Consider the following 19,081-nt stretch of genomic DNA (forward strand, 5'->3'; position numbering starts at 1 on the left):
AGCGATGCCCCGGGAGCGGCTCGGGGAGGGTGGGCAGCGCCGGCCGCCCCTCCCCGGGCAGCGCATTCCTCCGCGCTGGGGAGCCGCGCCAAGGAACTCCGCACGCAAATCTTTGTCTCAGCGCCGGACTCGGTGGAAGCCAAGCACGCTGGAAGTGGAAAATCTCCGTCTTGCGCTTAAAGAAAGACCAGCTCTTGAGAACAGACCCCCGGCCCTACGGGGCCCTCCCTTACCAAAGTCCCGAAGGCTGTGAATATGCTTCCCACACACCGAAAGCAGCCCAGAGCTGTTTTCCAGCTGTTCAGGGGGCAACTCACATAGATCTGACCTGGAGTCCAGGCTGTCGCATCCCTTACCCCCACACGCACACTGCGCTCTAAGGTAGGGCTCCATCCTTCTGTGTTTGGATGCCCCCGGATGCTGCAGAGATCATCTCCCCGCCGTGTGCCTGAAGAGCCAACACGGGCCTCAGAGGCGCTCCTCTCCACAAGAGAAGCACAATTCCAAAAGTCCTTGCCTTGCCGTGCTTGCATGTTCCTACAACCAGAGCCCACTTCCCTCAGGGTTCCAAATGACTGCAGTGCAAAGAGCAGCGCTGATTGTTGATCCTTCCCCGGGCAGAACAGATCCAGGGCCATTGATTTTTCAGCCTGAATCAATGTGGTGAAACTTCCTTCGAGTTCATAAGACAGCTCAGTGCCAGCCACAGCACACCAGCCACATCACTTCAGCCACATCTGAAAAATGCATTGTTCCACTCAAAACTGAGTGGGCTCCCCACCACCCCCAGGGGCTCGCTGACAGTCTGGGCACAGACAATTATATGACAAGCTGAGAAATGCCTGCGCTCTGTCGTGCCACGAGAGGTGTACGTGAACAGCTGTTGTGCTGCCAGTTTCCCCGTGCCAGGCCCAGAGTGGGATTTCACAGAGCTGTCAGCACTTGGACAAGTGAATCAAGGGATGATTTCCCACTGAAAGCGAGACACAAGCGAGCCCTGAGCTCTTGAAACCTTTTACTCCCGGTTTTGGGAGAGGGCAGGGCATCCGTGCTGTGTGTCGCAGTTTTGACTGCATCTGCGGGGATCCATGGGGGAAAATGGTGCAGAGAACTGAACACCTGCTCGGACTCACTTCAGCCTGGGAAGGGCAGAAGCTGGTGGTAGAACATTCTTGAGCCTGGATCTGCTCCATGGTTCTTGCTGAAGGTTTCTGTTCAGCAAAGGTTTGGCTGACAGCGTGGAAGTCCCAGGTGCTGGGAACGATACAGACACCACATAAGTCCCCTGAGAGTTTCTCATCCAACGCCTGCTCCAAGCAGGGTAAGTTTCAGCTTCGAGACTGGAGCAGCAGCTCAGGGCTGTGTCTAGGCATATTGCAAGTATCCCCAGGGACAGAGATCCCACAGCCTCTCTGGAGCCCTGTTCCTGTGCTAAATTTGATTACAGACACACATTCTTGCAGTCTGTAGAATTTCCACAGCCTGCAAAGCCCCGTGGATTTGGGGAAGAACTGAATTCTGTGTGGGAGGGCTTTCAAGCATCTCTCCAGCGAATGGTGCCCTCGGGGAAGTGTTCCCCCAGGTGCAGGCATGGGCATTTGATGGAAAGCCTTCAGAGCCTGGGGAACAAACCAGCTCCTTCCAGGCAGTCCCAGTGGGTTTGCCTGGCAGCACTGGAGCTCCTGACAGATGCCCCGGGCAGTCCACAGCCTGCTCCTCTGGCTTCTCCCGCAGTGTGGTGGCTGTTCTCACTGCCTGCTGCAGTGCCTGGAGCCAGCTCTCAAAACATTGGGGTTGGACTAAGGGACAGTCCTCCCTCTGCAGTTACTCGTGGGTCTTTTGCACCACGGGCATGCAAACAGCAGCGTGGGGGACAGCAGCTCTGCTGCTTGTCCCAAAGCCACCTGCCTGACGGCCCAGTGTCACCGGGGATACTCGCTGTGTCAGGCATGTCTCCAGCCATTCGCACAGGCAGCTTCGGGCACCCGTGGCACTTCACGGGATTCCACCTTCTCGACGTGTTACAAAAATCAGCGAGGTCTCTCTCTCTCTTTTTTTTTTTTTTTTCCTTTCCTCCCTGCCATCAGTGACCTTACACCTCCCTGCCCTTGCAGCTCGCTGCCAAACCACCGCCTCTTGCTGGGAGAGCCCGTCCGGGCTGCCGAGCCCAGGGTGTCGAGCTGAGCTCACCAGCAGCACCAGGCACACAGGAGATCCGGGAAGGCCGGGGAGGGAAATTACCTCTCACACCCGGGTTTGGCCTACAAGCCCAGAACCTGTCTCCTCCCATTCAAAATCAATCATTAGGAGCCCTGGAATAACCCGTCGAGGTTGTGTAACCGGTTTGCTCGTTGTCACATCCCCGTCCGTCCCCACCCGGCGCGGGGAGCGGGGCTCGCCCGTCTGTGCCCGCCTGTCGGGGGCTCAGGCGTCCCCCGAGCCTGAGGGGACCCCGCCAGGGCCGGGGTTCGGGACAAGGCAGGGGACAGGGCGCTGCGACCCTGAGCCACGGCTGGGGCTCGCCCGTGTCCCCTCCGAGCAGCCCCGCGGCGCCGGAGCAGCGGGCGGGCACGACGGCTCGGTGCCGGTGCCGGTGCCGCCTCTCCCGGGAATCTGCGGGATGTGGATTTGTAAGGCTGGCCTGCCATCTCCTGGGAAGGCCGAGAAATGCGGCACGGAAAACCCAAACTGGACGGAGGGTCGCCTTCCTCAGGCTCTCCCCAGCTTTCGGGGGGTGCGTGTGTGTAGGCTGTTCCCCCCTAACTCTGACACCAGAGCCCCAGGGAAAGCAGCCCCACCTGCCATTCACGCACTGCTTTGGCATCCTGCGGAGTCGAGAGGATGTTCTAGCGGAGCTGATGCAATCCGAAGATTAAGCCCGTGTCGTTGTGTGCCCGCTGAGGGGCCGTCTCCAGCCGTGAGCCCCCCAGCAGCAGCAGCTGGGGTGTCATGGGGTGCTCCGGGGAGAGATGATCGTCTCCAGCCGTGAGCCCCCCAGCAGCAGCAGCTGGGGTGTCATGGGGTGCTCCGGGGAGAGATGATCGTCATCCCGCCTGGGAACACGCCTGTGCCTTGGTCTGCAGCGAGCACACACCCCAGCAGCAAAGGACCCAGAAGAGCTGGTCAGGGTGGTTTGAGATTGTCCAAAAGCATCCCAAAGTCTTGGCAGGTCTCAGAGGTAGAAAAGAGATCATCTTGTACAAATATGTTATAAATGCAAGCTGGCCTGTGAGTGTCAGCCTGCACCACCTAGTCTCACCCTTATTAACAACCATGGTGAAAATACCACATTTTTCCACCAGAAAGTCCTATATGTTACTGAAATATCCACAGTCTATAGCAGGAGCCTCTTTTATCTAACCTAAAATGCAATTTTTGCAGAGCACTTTGTACCTCCAACACTGTTGGTGCCTGCACAAGGAAGCTGCAGCCTTCCCCAAAACTTCCCCCACAACTCCTGTGCCACAGCCTTGTGGGAGGAGAGGATAGCTGCCCTCAAAGGTGGCAATGGTGAGCACGCACCCTGGCCCCAGGAGGCTGGTACCCCCTTCCCTTGCTGCCTGTGTTCTCCAGACAAGGGGTTTAATGAACTGTCATTCATGCAGCACAGCGCAGTGGGTTTGGGGAGCATACCCCACACACTGCTTGTGCCCGGGAGGCTCCTCCTTCCAGGGAAATAACAGATGAGCCAGGAATACAAATAATAGATTGCCTGGAATGCAAATATTTTTTGCTGTGCTGGATGCAGGTGGGAATGGGAAACATCACAGGGCATGGCTGTGAGAAAAAAAAGAGAGCAGATGGCAGACTTTGCAGCTCTGCACAGTAACTCGTGAAGCAAATTGGCCCTTAGGTGGGCAGTCACACAGCAAAGGTGGGATCCAGCTCACAGGTCGGTGCTCCCCATTGCTTTGGTGTCCTTCCACAAAATCCTGCAGCGGCAAATTCTTGTAGGGTCATGGCCCTGCAATTGGAGAGTGCACTAGAGGCATCACCACCTGCGAGGCATCAGGGCATCCCCAAGCTTGCTGCCTGTGAGCCCGTGATGGGCTCGGGCTGGGAGTCACCTTGTCCCTCCAGCCACCTGCACAGCCCCGGGTGGCAGAAGCACCAGGCGAGGTGTGCACCAGCAGTGCATGCTTTTTCTGCCCAAGAAAACATGGTGATCAACATCTAAACAGCAAGGTCTGGGAAGGAAGCAAATAACTTCAGAAAGGGGAGGAAGGCAAGCCTGTTGGAATTAAGGTCAGGAACTTGCTGGCATTTGCTGACATTTTATTCTGATGAGCTGGCAGAGCTCATTCTCATCAGGCACACGCTTATGTATGCATTTATTTATTTTAGAGGTGGGCCTGGAAGCAGCTTCAGAGCTGGTTTTGAAAACACAGACACATCTTTGATATCCAGTGGGGGGCAGGCAGACTGCTTAATCAAACCACCTGAAAACTCAGATTTTGCCTTCATAGACATTTTGAATCTTTGCACCGTGGTTTCTTTTCCGTTTGAAATTATCCCAAGTTTTTGGAAGTTATCCACAAACCCCAAGTCTTGAAACATTCTTGTTTCAGAAAAACAAGCACTTGGTGCTTCTGAAATAAATACTCTTCCTGCAGCAGAGCAGGTGCCGGCTAAAATCAACACTGCTCCCTGCCAGCCCCAGCACAGCCTGCAGGGCAGCCGTGAGAGCCTGGAAGGTTTGGGGCACCCAGAGCCCCATTGCCATGGCAGGGAGCTGGTGGCAGTGGGAGCCCACCCCTAGGAAAGTCCCACAGGGCTCCACATATGGAACAGTGTGGGGTTTCGTGCCCCCGGATTGGGGTGACCCCAAAAGATGGAAAAGTCTCTCCTCCAACCCGTGCCTTCAAAGAAAGACTCAGTAGTCTTCTGTTGTCTGGTCTCAAGGTTGTTTATTGTTGGTTATCTAAAAGATTCTTCTCCTGAGCTGCTGTGGCCCGTTCAGCAGCTCAGACAAAGGCACACTGCCCTCCCAGGGGCTGCTGCCATCTTTTATATCACACATTCCGTGTTACATGTTTATACCTTTTCCCCAATGCCTACTGTCTATATTGAATGGTGACTTTCTACTCTAAACCAATCTGTGAGTGCCAACATCACCAAAGACATGGAGGCTGGAAAGGAGAAAGAAGGAGGACAGGGCACACCCAAATCCCTCCATCTTAGAACCCCTGACCCCCATGTACAAAACTTGGACCCCTGTGTACAAGGCTTAAAACCCCCCTGTACAGCACTCAGAAATCCTTCCTTTCACTTCGTGACTACTTCTACTGCAATACCTAAACTTGTGTGTGTGGCTTGTAATTCTTCATACAGAGTTGGTAATTTGCTCCACGGGCTAAGATCAAAACCCCACGTGTGTCTTTGGCTGCATGCCAGGGTCTCAGAGCCCCCTGCCAGCGGCTCTGGCCATCCAGGGCACCCAGAGGGATGTCCTGGGTTCCCACAGAACAGGAGTATTTCCACAGCAGGCTGGGGCAGTGTCCACATCCCCTGAACATCTCACAGCTTTGCAGGAGCCATCCCACACAATATTCCTCTTGCTCTTTTCTCCATTAAACCCCCTTAAATGGCATTATGGGAAACACACTCTGCACAAACATCACTCTTGACCGTTCTCAGCTTTATCAGCTGCAGTAATTGTCGGTGACCTAATCAGGTCTGCATGAACAGATGCTCCTTGCAGTGAGAGTCTGGTGCCATGGGCTGGCATGTGCAGCCACGTGTAGCCACTCCAGGGGCACAACATCATCTGAAATCCATTCCCAGTTTGTCATGATGCTGTTCTGAAGGTGGAATCACCGCAGAAAGAAAGGTCTTGAGGTTGTTTTTGTCTCTAGGTGGAGGAATTTGTACAGCGTGACTTCCCATTTCTGCGGGAAGTGCTCAAGGCACCAGGGGCTCCAGGCTAATCTTGTCCCTACGATCCCAATCCTGAGGATGCCATGTTGGCCATGGCTTTTAGATTGCAGCAGAGACAAGAAGGAATATGGTTTTTCTCAGCTTCCAAGGAGCCAGAAGAACATTTCTTTCGTTTGTGTGGCAAGCATGTAGCCATATTCAAATAATGTGTTAATTCCAGCGTCTAACTGTTCAGGCTTCTGGTAGCAATCCCCCACTTTTGGCTGATAAATGAATACAATACTCGGCATTCTTCACGTGGGAACGCAGCTGATGATCTTCACACACTGCTCAGTTCCCAAGTGCAGGACACCAGCCAGAGGAGGAGGTGTTATCCTGGGTGCTCTCTCCCGTGGATCACTGCAGTTAATTGGAACTACCTTTGATACGTCTGTAATTCGCCAAGGCTTATTTGCTGTATAATCAGACACATGGCCCCTTCCTTTAATTGCCTCGTAAACTGCCACAATGATTAATTCTGCCACAAGCCTGCATTTATCTGGGGATTGACACCAGGTCGCTTAGGAGGGAGGTGAGGCGAGGGCTGGAGGAGCCCACCGGGCTGGGGCAGGATCCCTCCGGCTCGGTGGGAGTGCTCGCACGCCTTTCCCGGGGCGAGGAAGGCAAATCCCCCAGGGGGGCAGAACACAGCGATGGGTGCAGCATTCCCAGAGCACTGCCCGCTCCCAGCCCTGCCGGGGCAGAGTCCACGGCAAACCCCTAGCCTGGCACTCACAGGCACGCCTGGGGATTCAGCCAGCTCTGCCTTTCTCTGCCTTTCTCCCCCAGCCCGTCGATAGGAGCTGGCCAGCAAAGGCAGTATTTCACTCCCACTCCCCCATATTTTACATGCTAACGCTGTAGCTCTGATATATTCTCCTAAGGGACCTCTCTCGTATCTGGGCAATGAACATTTCTGTGCTTGCAGCTCAGCTTTCTTGCCTGGAGATAAATTCGGATGAAACAATAAGATATATCAGCTCCCAAATCCCAAGGACTGTAAATACCGGGGGAGAATTAAAGCAGCACAGTTAATAGTCCTGCGGAATTTACATAATTCCATGGCACCTGGACACTGGGGAAAGGAGGGATGAGCAGCTCAGGTGAGTGCCTGGGGGCTCAGGTGCTTGCTGCTGCCAGGACAGATGGACACATGGATGGAAGGAGGTACGGGAAGAGCAATACGCTGGGCGTGCCAGTGGGGTAAGGTGGGGAACAGGGATGTGGCAGCAGGCTGCGGGGTGGGCACGGGGGGGATAACCAAGCCTCACTGGAGGAAATGGGAGCTGGGATACAACTGGAACCATTTTCCCAGCCTTAGCTGGAGATGGCACCCGGGGAATGGCATCTGTCCAAAACCAGGGGGCAGGGATTCGCCCTGGGCTGTGAGCAGGTGCCCGGTGTGGGGAAGGAGCCTGCTTTCCTTGGGCACGCAGGAGCTGCTTCCCTGCAGGCGGCTTTGGGGAAGCACAGAGAGGTCAGTGGGATGGGACACGTGCCAGAGGGAGTGTTCAGCAGGAAGAAAGCTCTTGAGATTGTCCCTCTCTTGGTTTCAAGGACCCGGTTATTTTGGAAACGTACTGGGGGAAAATGCCCACAAAGAGAAGGAGGCAAGGAGGGTGAGAGTGGTGCAGGGGCTTGGGGGAGGGCAGCAGCCACACCTGAGCCCTGGGGTCCCCACCTAATTTTTCCTTTCTGCTCCTTTTGGGGCCTGATTAGGCATCAGCTGAACCCCGCTGTAGCTGGCTCGGCCTCCTCCCAGAGTCAGGGAAGAAATTAGGGAAAACTTTGTTTCCAAACAATTGCATATGCATAGTTCAAGTATCTGTAATTTAAACTCAAATCCTCCTTCTGCTAACGGTGATGGATGGCTTTTTCCTACTGCTTTGAGAGCCCTTGGATCGTGCACGGCAGATGCCTCCCTGATTTATGGCTTGCCTCTTCCTGGGAAGGGAAACAAATAGCCCAATCCTAATTACCACACTCTCGTTAGGATACTTTTCTCCACTGCTTCCATCTTATTACCCAGGCTCCCCACTCCACCTTTGTGCAGCTGACTTGTGTGCTATGGGGAGCCCTGGCATGGATTCAAATCATCTCAGTTGCTCTCATTTTACTGGCCAATGAGTTTATGTGCTCTGCAGATGGATGGCCTGCTAGAAACTGCATTTTTCCTGAGTGCCTCAGTCAGTGAGGGGCTCAAGATGTGAGGATGGGGATGATGGGGAGGAAGGAGAAAAGCCAATGCCAGTGGTATTTTCCCGCCTCCAACTGGTGCTGGCAGAAAGGAGGGAGGGAGGGATTGGGCTACACGAGGCGCTAAAAATAAATGTTCTTCTTGCTAAAGAGAATCTTGCTGGTTCGACTCTTTCCCATTCTTTTGTGTGTGAGAGTGGTTAATTCTCCTTGGGAGCCCATTCACTCAGCAGATGTTGCTTTTCTTTGTGTGATTAGCCTGAAATCAATGAAAATAATCCTGCACTCTAACAAATACCAGAGCGCACGATTCCAGTGCTCCTGCAGCCCGAGCAGAGGCTGAAATTACCGTCCGTAAGAAAAGGGCATGGGGGTGTGTTTGTGCCTCTAAAATAGCAGCGTGGCTCGAGTCTCTGTGGTGATGGGGGGGAAATGCCCGTGTGCAGCTGTTGGACTTCCTGGCACAAGGACAGGAACACCCTGGAGGAAGCCACGGATGCCACCATGCCGGCCAGCCCAGCAGCACGGGCTGTACGTGGAGGAGATGAGAGTGATATTGGCTGAGCCCAGGGAAGGGGAGCACCCTGAAAGCCTCTGTCCCTGTGCTCGGGCCCCTGCCCTTGGCGCAGCCTGCAAAGCCCAGCCCTGCCCACTCCAACCGTCCTCATCAAGGGATGAACGCTGCCAGCAGTGATGTTACTGACAGAAATGCCAAGCCCTGACCCCACCAATGCTGTCAGCTGAGGGCTTCTGGCTCAGCTGCCTTCTAAAAGTGAGCCTGTCAGCCACATTTAATTCACATAATGTGTCTTTTCCTAATAACTTTTCAAATCAGACTGCCGGGCTGTCCCGACTCAAATGCCAGCAAAGCCAAAGTGTTTCACTGTATCTGTGCTGTTACCTTTACAAGCCAAAGACATGCTCTTATCAAAGAGCAACATCAGAATCAGCTGATGTGCACAGAGTCCCTGCAAAAGTCACAGGATGGGGATGAGTTTTCTCCCTACTGCCCACTCTAAACCCACTGAATCCCAGTAAACATGCCCCTTTATTATTGGGATGAAGATTTGAGGGATGCTATCCCCAGCATCGGCCCCTCACCAGCACCTTTATGGCCCTTCAGTCAGTGTGCCTAGCTGCAGCACGCACTGATGCCCACCTCTTCTCTCCTCCTTCTCATGCCATGTGGGAAAAGATTCTTATTTCCCATCACCCTCCCTCCTCGGGCTTGAGCTCAGCAGCCTGGGGCTGTCCCGTGTCACAGGGACAGCTGTGTCACTGCTCTGCAGGCAGCCCAGGCTCCAAGCCAGCACCAGCACATCCTCCTGCTTGTTCAGGTGATAGCTTTCCCCACCAGGAAATCCTTTGGGTCACACAACGAGCACTTTTATTTCGACTTATTTGCAAGTCAATGCTGTTTCATATTTCAAAGTCACTTTTTGTGTTCCGAGGAGGAGGGAATGGCCCATGAGAGCTTTTTTGAAGGTGGTGTCTCTAATCTTCCTCTCAGACATATGAAAATGCAAATCCTTTCCAAATGGCATCAGACCCTTGAATCCATCAATATATTTGTGTGGCAAATTTGTTTCCCAGTCCCTGAAGCCTTGCCCTGCCTCAGTGCTGTGCTGGAGTGCTCTCTGCTGTCAGCATCAGCATCTCCCTGCCGGCTGGAACCTCAGTGGCAACGGGGGCCTGGCACTTCCAGGTGCCTGGGTGGGCTCAGGTCAGCTGGGCTGGCCCTGCCTGGCACTGGGATGCTGACACCAGCACTGAAAAACTTCTTCTCTCCCTTGCCCATATCCTGAGATTGTTTCAAGGAGCAAAGGGGGCTCTGCCACGCTGATAGCCAGCAACAGCCTGGTCCCTCTGACTTCATGGGAGCTGGGACAGTCCCCACAACTGGGGAGACATGAAACCCATTAATCATCTCCCTGCACCGTGCCATTGCATGAAATTGGATTTAGCACCATTAGCAGAGCAGCTTCTGAGCAGCTCCTCGACTCCTGCTGAAACCACTCTCCCATCGCAAAGCTGATTAACAGAGTGCGTCCGCAGTATTAATTAACCTAATGAACCCTGACGATGAAATTGGAGTCCACTTAATTCCTGGCGCCCCGCTGTGCGTGCAGGTGAAACAGCTCATGGTGCCACAGCTGCCTGCAGCTGCTTCAGTGAGTCCAAGGGACTTGGCACTGGGGCTGGTGGCTCCTGTGCAGCCCCGGGATGTGGGGAACGAGTCGGTCTTTGCCCACTTCACTGTCAAATTCCACGGAGGATTGGAGGCAGCAGATGGACAACTCACACCAGAGCAATTCCTCAATGTCCTCACAACCCCTGGGGTTGGAGCAGCCACCTCTGCAGAGACCCCAGGTCCCCCCGCCAGGCATTTCTGCACAAAGGAAAATCAACGAAAGGCTCAGGGACTCTGGCAGAGGCTGTGATGCCTGGCTGTGCTGCCCTGGATGTGAGAGGCTCAGGCCTCGGGGATGAGGCAGGTGAAGGACAGGGTGAGGAGGGGAGCCTGGGCATGCTCCTGGCCCGATGGCAGCCGCCAGCTGAATCAGAGCCACAGCCAAGCCCTGGCCCAGCCTGCCTCTGAAACTGCTCCAGACTTCAGCAAGGAGATGGCTGGAGCAGGATTTCTGTCCTGGTATTCTGTCCTGTCCTCTGTCCTGGTATGAACAGAGCTTAAAGGAGAGTGAGCTGGGAGCTGGCCACGCTGAAGCTTTGGGGACAGCTGGGGACAGCTGCCAAGCACCCCACACAGCTACGGGGTGTCTGCAGGCGATGTGAATTCTCCAGCATTTGGTGCTTTCTGGTTCTGACAGGCTTTCTCTCTGCAGAGATGGATTGTCACTTGGCCAGAAACGCTGGGCTTGAAGCAGGGAATCATCAGGCAAGTGACTCTGGCCACGGCTCTGCGGATCAGAATGGTCCCTTCTGGCTCTAAAGCTTAAGTCAGATCGTTATGAAAATGGCTATGCCACTTCCCTGTGACATAACAATCATTTGAAATATATTTTAATGCACAGACTGTGAAAGAGGAACGTCCCATGGAAACAAAAATGTCCAAAAAGCATGAATTCCATCTCTTACAGCAAGTCAGCAAGTGGCCTTTTGATCTGTTTTTAGGAAAAGGGGAAGCAGCCCCCTCCTGCTGCCCAGAAGCCTTGTTCCCTGGCCCGAGTTCCACCCAGCTCTCACTAACCCCGACTGCCTGCTCAGCAGCCCAGAGAAGTCATGGTACAAGCAGGGGTGCAGACTCAGACAGCAGCCCAAGGGAAAGCTGCCTTTCCTCGCTGGAGGTCACTTATTCCCTTTCTGTCCAATTCCTGCAGTCCTGAGGGCTCGGAGCCTTCCTGGGTGCAACAACTCAGGGGAGGAGTTGAGGGGTAAATTTAAAGGCAGGTTCAGTCACTGGGAGGCTTCATCCTGCACTTGCTTTGTGCCTGGGCCTCCTCAGGCTGCTCTGTCCAGAGGAAAAGATCCAAAGCTCACGGGAGAAAAGCTCTTCTGAGCCCAGAATGAAGATGAAATAGGATGCACTTTTTCCTGGAGGCTTCTAATTGAGAAATGTGAGCCCAGCATAAGAACTTGTGGGAGCCTTTGCATGTCTGGATTTCTAGAGGGAGTCTCAGGAACTGGAGTCAGGGCAGTGAAACTGGAGAGGAGCAGTATTTCAGCTGCCCAAGTTGTTTACAATTGCAGGATGATGGGTATGGGGAAAAAAGTGAAAAAAATAAAGTAGATGGGAAAATGAGTAAGATTATTTTTCCATTTTGAACATGTAATACTCTATACTGTGGCTTGTCCTGCAGATAAGCAAATGACAGATACTTCGAGTCCACCAAGATGAAGTTATTTAGTATTCCTTCAACATGGAGAGAAATGGAAATGAAGCCTAATAAGGCTTCTGAACTCTTTCTTTACTACTCTCAGAGACAACTCAGAGACAACCAAAAGGCATTTAATTTCCTGCAACCCAAGAGCATAAACCACACTCAGACACTTTATAAAACCCATCAGGCATCTTTCCCAAAGATTAAATAAGTAGGACAACATTTTCAAGCAGCTGACTGGAGCTGCATGAGCACAGTGCCCCTGCCTGCTGCCCTTCCTGCCCTGCTCTGCTCTCGCTGCCAGCACAGCAGGAGTGACCCCTGGGTGGCATCAGCCCCCCAGGGCAGTGGCAGGGCCCTGTGCCTGCCTGGCCCTGGCAGCAGAGGTGCAGGCTTTGCTGTGCCTGGCAAGCCCCTGCCCAGGGCAAGGGCTGGATTTTGGAGGGTGGCTGCCGAAGCAGAGGGAAGATGGTTGGATACACAAGCACGCTGGCTTCACCCTGGAAGAGCGTCAGACTGTGGCTCTGGGCAGGCATGGAAAAGGAATCCTGTGGGCTCTCACCCCCGGATTGGGGCGACCCCAAAAGATGGAAAAGTCTCTCCTCCAACCCGTGCCTTCAAAGAAACACTCAGTAGTCCTCTGTTGTCTGGTCTCAAGGTTGTTTATTGTTGGTTATCTAAAAGATTCTTCTCCTGAGCTGCTGTGGCCCGTTCAGCAGGTCAGACAAAGGCACACTGCCCTCCCAGGGGCTGCTGCCATCTTTTATATCACACATTATGTGTTACATGTTTATACTTTTCCCCCAATGCCTACTGTCTATATTGAATGGTGACTTTCTACTCTAAACCAATCTGTGAGTGCCAGCATCACCAAAGACATGGAGGTTAGGAAGGAGAAAGAAGGAGGACAGGGCACACCCAAATCCCTCCATCTTAGAACCCCTGACCCCCATGTACAAAACTTGGACCCCTGCGTACAAGGCTTAAAACCCCCCTGTACAGCACTCAAAAATCCTTCCTTTCACTTCGTGACTACTTCTACTACAATACCTAAACTTGTGTGTGTGGCTTGTAATTCTTCATAGAGAGTTGGTAATTTGCTCCACGGGCTAAGATCAAAACCCCACGTGTGTCTCTGGCTGCATGCCAGGGTCTCAGAGCCCCCTGCCAGCGGCTCTGGCCATCCAGGACACCCAGAGGAGAGTCCTGGGTTCCCACAGAATCCCAGCCACAGGTGATATGGGCAGGGGGCTCTGCTGGCCCGCGCTGCTGCTCAGGGTAAGAAAAAGCCACAGTTAAGAAGAGTAAGTGTCACCCTGATTTTTTAAGACTTTGCTAAGCCTTCTGATGTTTGCATTCTTGTAACAAACTTTCTCACACACAGTTCTGTAAACAACTTATGTTTTGCATTCTTTCATGGAGGAGGAGAGAATTGATGGACTCTTGGTCTGTCCAGTGTCATTGGAGAGGTGGCACTGTCACCCTCCAATCCACTGTCACTTTTGGAAAACTATAAATGTTAGAGTCAGAAAATAAAGGTCCCTCTTTTTTGTTCACCTGGAGAGCAGCAGTGTCCGTGTCATCTTTTCGTGTCGTATTACGACAAGTAAGCTCTGAGCTGTCTGCACAGAGCTCTGTAGGGAGGATGGGGGCATCCCCTTCCATGTTACCCCCTCTCCTGCAGCACTGGGATGATTCAGAGAAGTGGAGCAGGCCTGGGAGTGTTTGCTGCCCCCCTCCACTTGAGAAATAGGGAACCCTGCTGCCTCTGCACCTGGGCAAGCGGGTCCCAGAGCCACTCCATCTGGACAGCTCTGCTTCTTTGCCACACACCTGAACCTTGCAGCAAAAGAGCTCAGGGACCAAACCACCTCTGTTAAAGGGAGAGGTCCCAGTGCCTTGGGAAAGAGCTGTGGGTAAAAATGGGGATGTTTTCACTGCACAGTGGCAGTTTGGGCATCCCCTCCCTGGTCTGCACTCTTCAAATTCAGTGCCATGGGCAGCAGATCCCTAAAAGTAAAGGGAAGATTCCTGTGTGTGCCGTGCCGGGGGCTCGGGGGGCGGTGTGTTCAGGGAGCGCTGCGAGGGGCAGGGCACGGCTCGTTTCTGTGCAGCAGGCAGCGTTTCTGTATCACACACGGAAGCTGGAAGGAGCCCAAAACCTGCAGCTGTGTTGAGCAAATTGGATCGTTGTATTAGAAACCGAACAGGAGGAATCTGTGAACAAGAGCAGCTTGATGCTCGCTGGTTTTCATCTGAAGAGGGATTCAACAAGGCGAACCCACTTCCCACTGTTACCTTGGCCACCAGATGACGGGGATGACAGCTTGATATCCCTGCCACCACATCCCCTGCCACCCATGCAAACAGCCCGGCAGAATCCCAGCCCTGCCTGCCTCTCCAGCTGACACAGTCCTGCTGGGAGCACAGGGAGCACCCAAGCCCCAGGGGTCTGCAGAGCAGGACATGCAAATCAAGACACAAAAAGTCCCTCCACAGCCTCGTTCAGTTGGTGAGAAGCCCTGCCCCGAGGCCAGTGGGGATGGGTGGCTTCAGGGCACGGGCAGTAAGAGCCAGGCAGCCTGGCAGACAAGTGCCAGATTTGGTGCTGCTGCAGAGGGATGCCAGAGACCCTCCTGGCTGTAGGGCCCCCGGACCCACTCTGGGCTGCTCACTCTGTGCTCTGGATGTGCCACTGAGCACTGGAGCAGGGAGCAGAAGGGCATGTGCCATCCTGGCTACTGGGCTGTGGGGCTGGTCTCATGATGCAAACCCCATGGCTTTATTTAGGAGAGAAGTGACCTGCAGCCCCCCAAGGGAATTCCTGGCACAGCCAGCTGTGGCCCCACTTCCAGCCCCTTTGCCAGGAGAAACCTCAGCCCTCGCTTTGCTGGCAGCACGACAGGAGCCGTTCTGCAGGATGCCTGGTTGGGAGCCCCTGCCAGCCAGCAGCACCCAGGGGCTGATCTCTGGCTGTGGAGGGCCGCAGCTTGCAGGGGAGGTTAAAGCAGGACTTGTGCTGCCTGTGGCCATTAGCTCCTGGGGATGGCAGCACTCCCAAGCCCCAACACCCACGCAGGAGAGCCCACCTGCAGGAGTGCAGGAGTGCCTGGGCTGGCACAGCCTGCCTGCAGCAGGCTCGGGTGCCTGTTGCAGCACACTCAGTAAGAGGAGTCTCAGTTAAATGTCAGCTGTGATTTGGCATTTTGTCCCTGAGTGGGGCGAGTGACCTTTCTGGCGGCGGTGGGCGCGTGTTGCCAGCCGCGCGGAGCCGGGCGCAGGTGGGGGAAGCACCTGGCCACGCGCTCGGTTTGGGCAGGAACAGCATCCATTCTCTGCTGATTCCTTGCTGCCCTCGAGCCACTGTTCAACCTGGCAAGAGTGATTTACAGCTGTGTCAACAAGTGGGATCCAGGCTGCCGGTCCACGCTGCAGGGAGGAAGAGGAGGAATATCAGCAATAGTTCCCAAGGCACGACACGGACTGGAAGGCTGGAAGAGAAGAACCTAGCTGCTCTCCCCAGCCGCAGGCTTGCCTCGCCAGCAGGGTTGCTGTAATGGCTCTGCATTTCCCAGGGTCTGGCATCCCCCTGGACATTGGTCTGGCCATTCAGTGCAGCTGAGTCAGTTTGGCGGGGCTGGAATTCAGACTGCTGCTCGCAGGGGTTCTGTATCTTCAGCTTGTCTCTGCAGCCAGACAAGAGGCGACATGCTTGTCTCCCCAAAGACGTCACAGTCCTTCCCTCCCAGGGAAGGCTTTGTGTGTTGAACCCCGGAATCACCAAGGTTGGCTGTTTGGCCCCAGTCCAGCCGCCGGCTCAGGACAGGGCTATCACCAGCCCTGCATCTGGCCCTGACTGTTTTAGCCGCCTTTGATTTCTCCAGGTTTCTCCTGGCCTGAGGGCAGGGACCCAAACCAGCTCTGTTTCAGATGCAGCCTTGCCAGCACCAAGCAGAGGGCAGCAAGTCCCCTTCATCTCCTGTTCCTCCCAAAGTAGGCCAGGATGTGGCTGCCTTGCCCTGCCATGCCTGTGCAGGCTGGCATGCCCTGGCCCTGTTTCTGAGGAGGAAGACGCAAACCCTTCTCCTCCCAGAGATGGCAGAGAGCTGGCCACCAGCCACAGGGCCATCCACCACGGAGCAATGCTCTGGCTGGCAGCGGGTGAAGCTGGGCCAAGGCACAGAGGAGGAAGATGAGCTCCCGCGTCACTCCAGGCAAATCCAGCACCCTGCCCCTTGCACGGCACCGAAGGGTTCAGCAAGCCGAGCCAAGCCGAGGAAAGGCACGATTGGCTTCTGTTTAACGTCACAGGTGCCTGCAGAGCCCTTCTGCTCCCTTGGAAGTGCTGCGGAGCCCTTCAGCTGGCATCAGGCACTGCCTCCTCGTGGCAACGGGCCCTGCTTCTCAGGAACCCTCCCGCCTGCTGCATCCTGACTCCAAGCAGGGAACTGGGGAATTTCCTGCCTGCAAATCCCTGCCATAATGCCTTTCTGAGGTCAGGTGGAGAAAGTGCATGTCGTCACTCCCTGGAGACCCTTGGAAGCAGTATTGGAGGTACATGACATTTTCCTTCTGCTTTATGGCCGGAACAATACGGACAGAAAGGACTTGTATGTTGGAGAGAAGTACTGCTGCCACCACAGAGCTGCATGTAGCTGATGTTTATTTCCCAATGAGGGGAATTACTGTAATCACTGACAAATCTATAATTGCCAATAAAAAGCAGCAACGGAAGCAAGCACATGCTGGAGCACGTCATCCCATTGCCAAAAAGTACACCCACAAGTACACCACCCTGCCATTCTCCCTCTTCTACCTTCAATAGGTGAAGAAAATTGCCACACATTAGCTCTGTGGGGCCTCAGACCCAGCTGGGTCATCTTCCCATACAGATGGCCTGCCAGTTCTGAGGTAATGGAAAAGTCCCTCCTCTATTTCCCCTTAAAATCTCTGCGTGGTGAGTGGGTTCTGCTTCTCACTGGGGGCTATTCACATGTGAGTCAGCTGCGGTGGAGCTGATTTAAATGTATCATCCTGACAGTAAAACCTGCTGGGAAAAAAATTACCTTAATGAGAAATCCTTAAGAAGGTTGGAGCGACTGTCCTCACAGCTCTGCAGAAGGAATTCTGACAGCAGAGCATGGATGTCAGCTAGGGAAAGGCAGATCACAGAATCCCAGGATGGTTTGGGTTGGAAGGGACCTTTAAAAGCCATCTGGTCTAATCCCCTTGCAATGAGAAAAGACATCTTCAGCTACAGCAGGTTGCTCAGAACTCTGTCCAGCCCGATCTTGAACGTTTCTAGGATGGGGCCTCCACCAGCTCTCTGGAGAAGGTGTTTGCTGAAGTCAGGGGCTGCTGGCTGGGGAGGGTTTGAAGCTGCAGGCAGAGGAGGAGTCCCACTGCTATGCCCCGCTTTCACACGTGAGAGGGCTGAGGAATAACCTGATTCCCAAACTGCACGTGCTGGGATTGCTCTGCCAGGACTGTACCTAAGCAGGAATTCCCCATCCGTCTCCCTCCCTTCGGCATTCTACTCCTCCTGCTGCAAACACAGCCTGCTGCCATCATTATTGGTTTTGCTGTTGTTATTATTATTACATATCACTATTTAATTGCCTGGTAAATTTGCAGTATCTTGGAAAAAAAACAACGGAGGGCGTGTAATTTGAAATGCTAAAGAGAGCAGGAGCAGACAGGGAAGATGCAGTGCACCTAGTAGGAGTATTGAAGAGGTGATGAGGACATTCTTAACCTTAATTATTTCAAATCAACTCATTTTGTAGAGTGTGTAGGTTTATGAATCAGATGAAATGTAAATTGATTCATAATTTCCTTTAATTTTCTGCTCTTTGGAGAATTTAAATCCATATTAACATAACCTGTACCAACTAGTTACTAAGAGACAGGAGAAAATTAGCATGGGCGAAGTGGGGAGACTGGCATTTTAATCTGCTCGAGCCCACCTGCTGCAGGGAGCTGGGGATTGGGACTCACTGGTGTGGGGCTGCTCCCATCAGAGAGATGGAGATCTGCTCCCCAGTCCCCTCCAGGCAGCCTCAGCTTGCTCTTTGCAAGAGTTCTCTTCCAGAGAGAACTCTTTTCGTTTTTCTGACGTTCTCTTTGTCGTTTGCTCACGTGCATTTATCCTCCTGGTGCCTGTTTTCTGCTACCCAAACGCACACGTGAAGGGCAATGTATGAATCCACTGCGTTGTGTAGTGCTGGAGAAAGAGGGTCTCATAAGTCACAGCACAGAAGGACTGCACAGAAACGTTCAAAGCTCCTTGCCCTGTGCTGCTGGATGTCCCAAGCTGGTGGGTGATGCAAAGTGACACCTCTCTGCTGTGCCAGGGATGCGCAAGCCTCTGAAGCACGGCGTGAACCTAGCACCAGCACTTGTCATTTCTGCTTTCGAAGAGAAAGCTTTCCTTCAGGAAATAAGAAGATACAGGAATTACCAGCTACAGGAAAAAAATTATCAGTCAGGCTGTAAGAATAAGGATGTCTACAAGCAAAATTGTTTACTTGCTCTTTTTACTCGGGTCGAGTCTGTACTGCAGCAGATTGCTTTGCTGCACATCAGGGGGCTGAAAGGGAATGTGGATGAAGGTTTGGGGACAGGGTGTTCATGCCCTTCTCCAGCGCAAGGCAGCATCAAGCCATGCTGCAGCAGCAGTCCAGGCTGACCTTGCTTGCAAGTCCTCTTGGGCAGTGACAAATGCCTCCCTTCGGAGACTGCTCTTATTTCAGGTTGGACAGAAACCAAACGTAAAAAGCACAGGAGACAGTTGGCTGTGTGGGGAGCTGGCTTGCAGCTCTCTTGCTCTGCAATGGGAACACTTTGTTGCCATTTCCATTTGTCCTGCACATTGTCCTCCTCGAGTCAGCCGTGCTGATGTGGGGTGGGCAGTTTGGGCACCTCTGCTGCCGCCAGCGCTGGTGACATCTGATGCCCAGAGTTCAGCAGCCATACAAAAAACCCTTTGCTTAGCTACGAGGCCAGATCTGGTGATGGACAGGGGGAGATGAGCCATGCCTGGAAGTTTCCAAGGCCGGGTTGGATGGAGCTCTGAGCAACCTGACCTAACGGAAGGTGTCCCTGCCCACGGCAGGAGGGTTGGAACAAGA

Source organism: Motacilla alba, chromosome 8, assembly GCF_015832195.1.
Source record: "Motacilla alba alba isolate MOTALB_02 chromosome 8, Motacilla_alba_V1.0_pri, whole genome shotgun sequence".
NCBI lineage: Eukaryota > Metazoa > Chordata > Aves > Passeriformes > Motacillidae > Motacilla > Motacilla alba.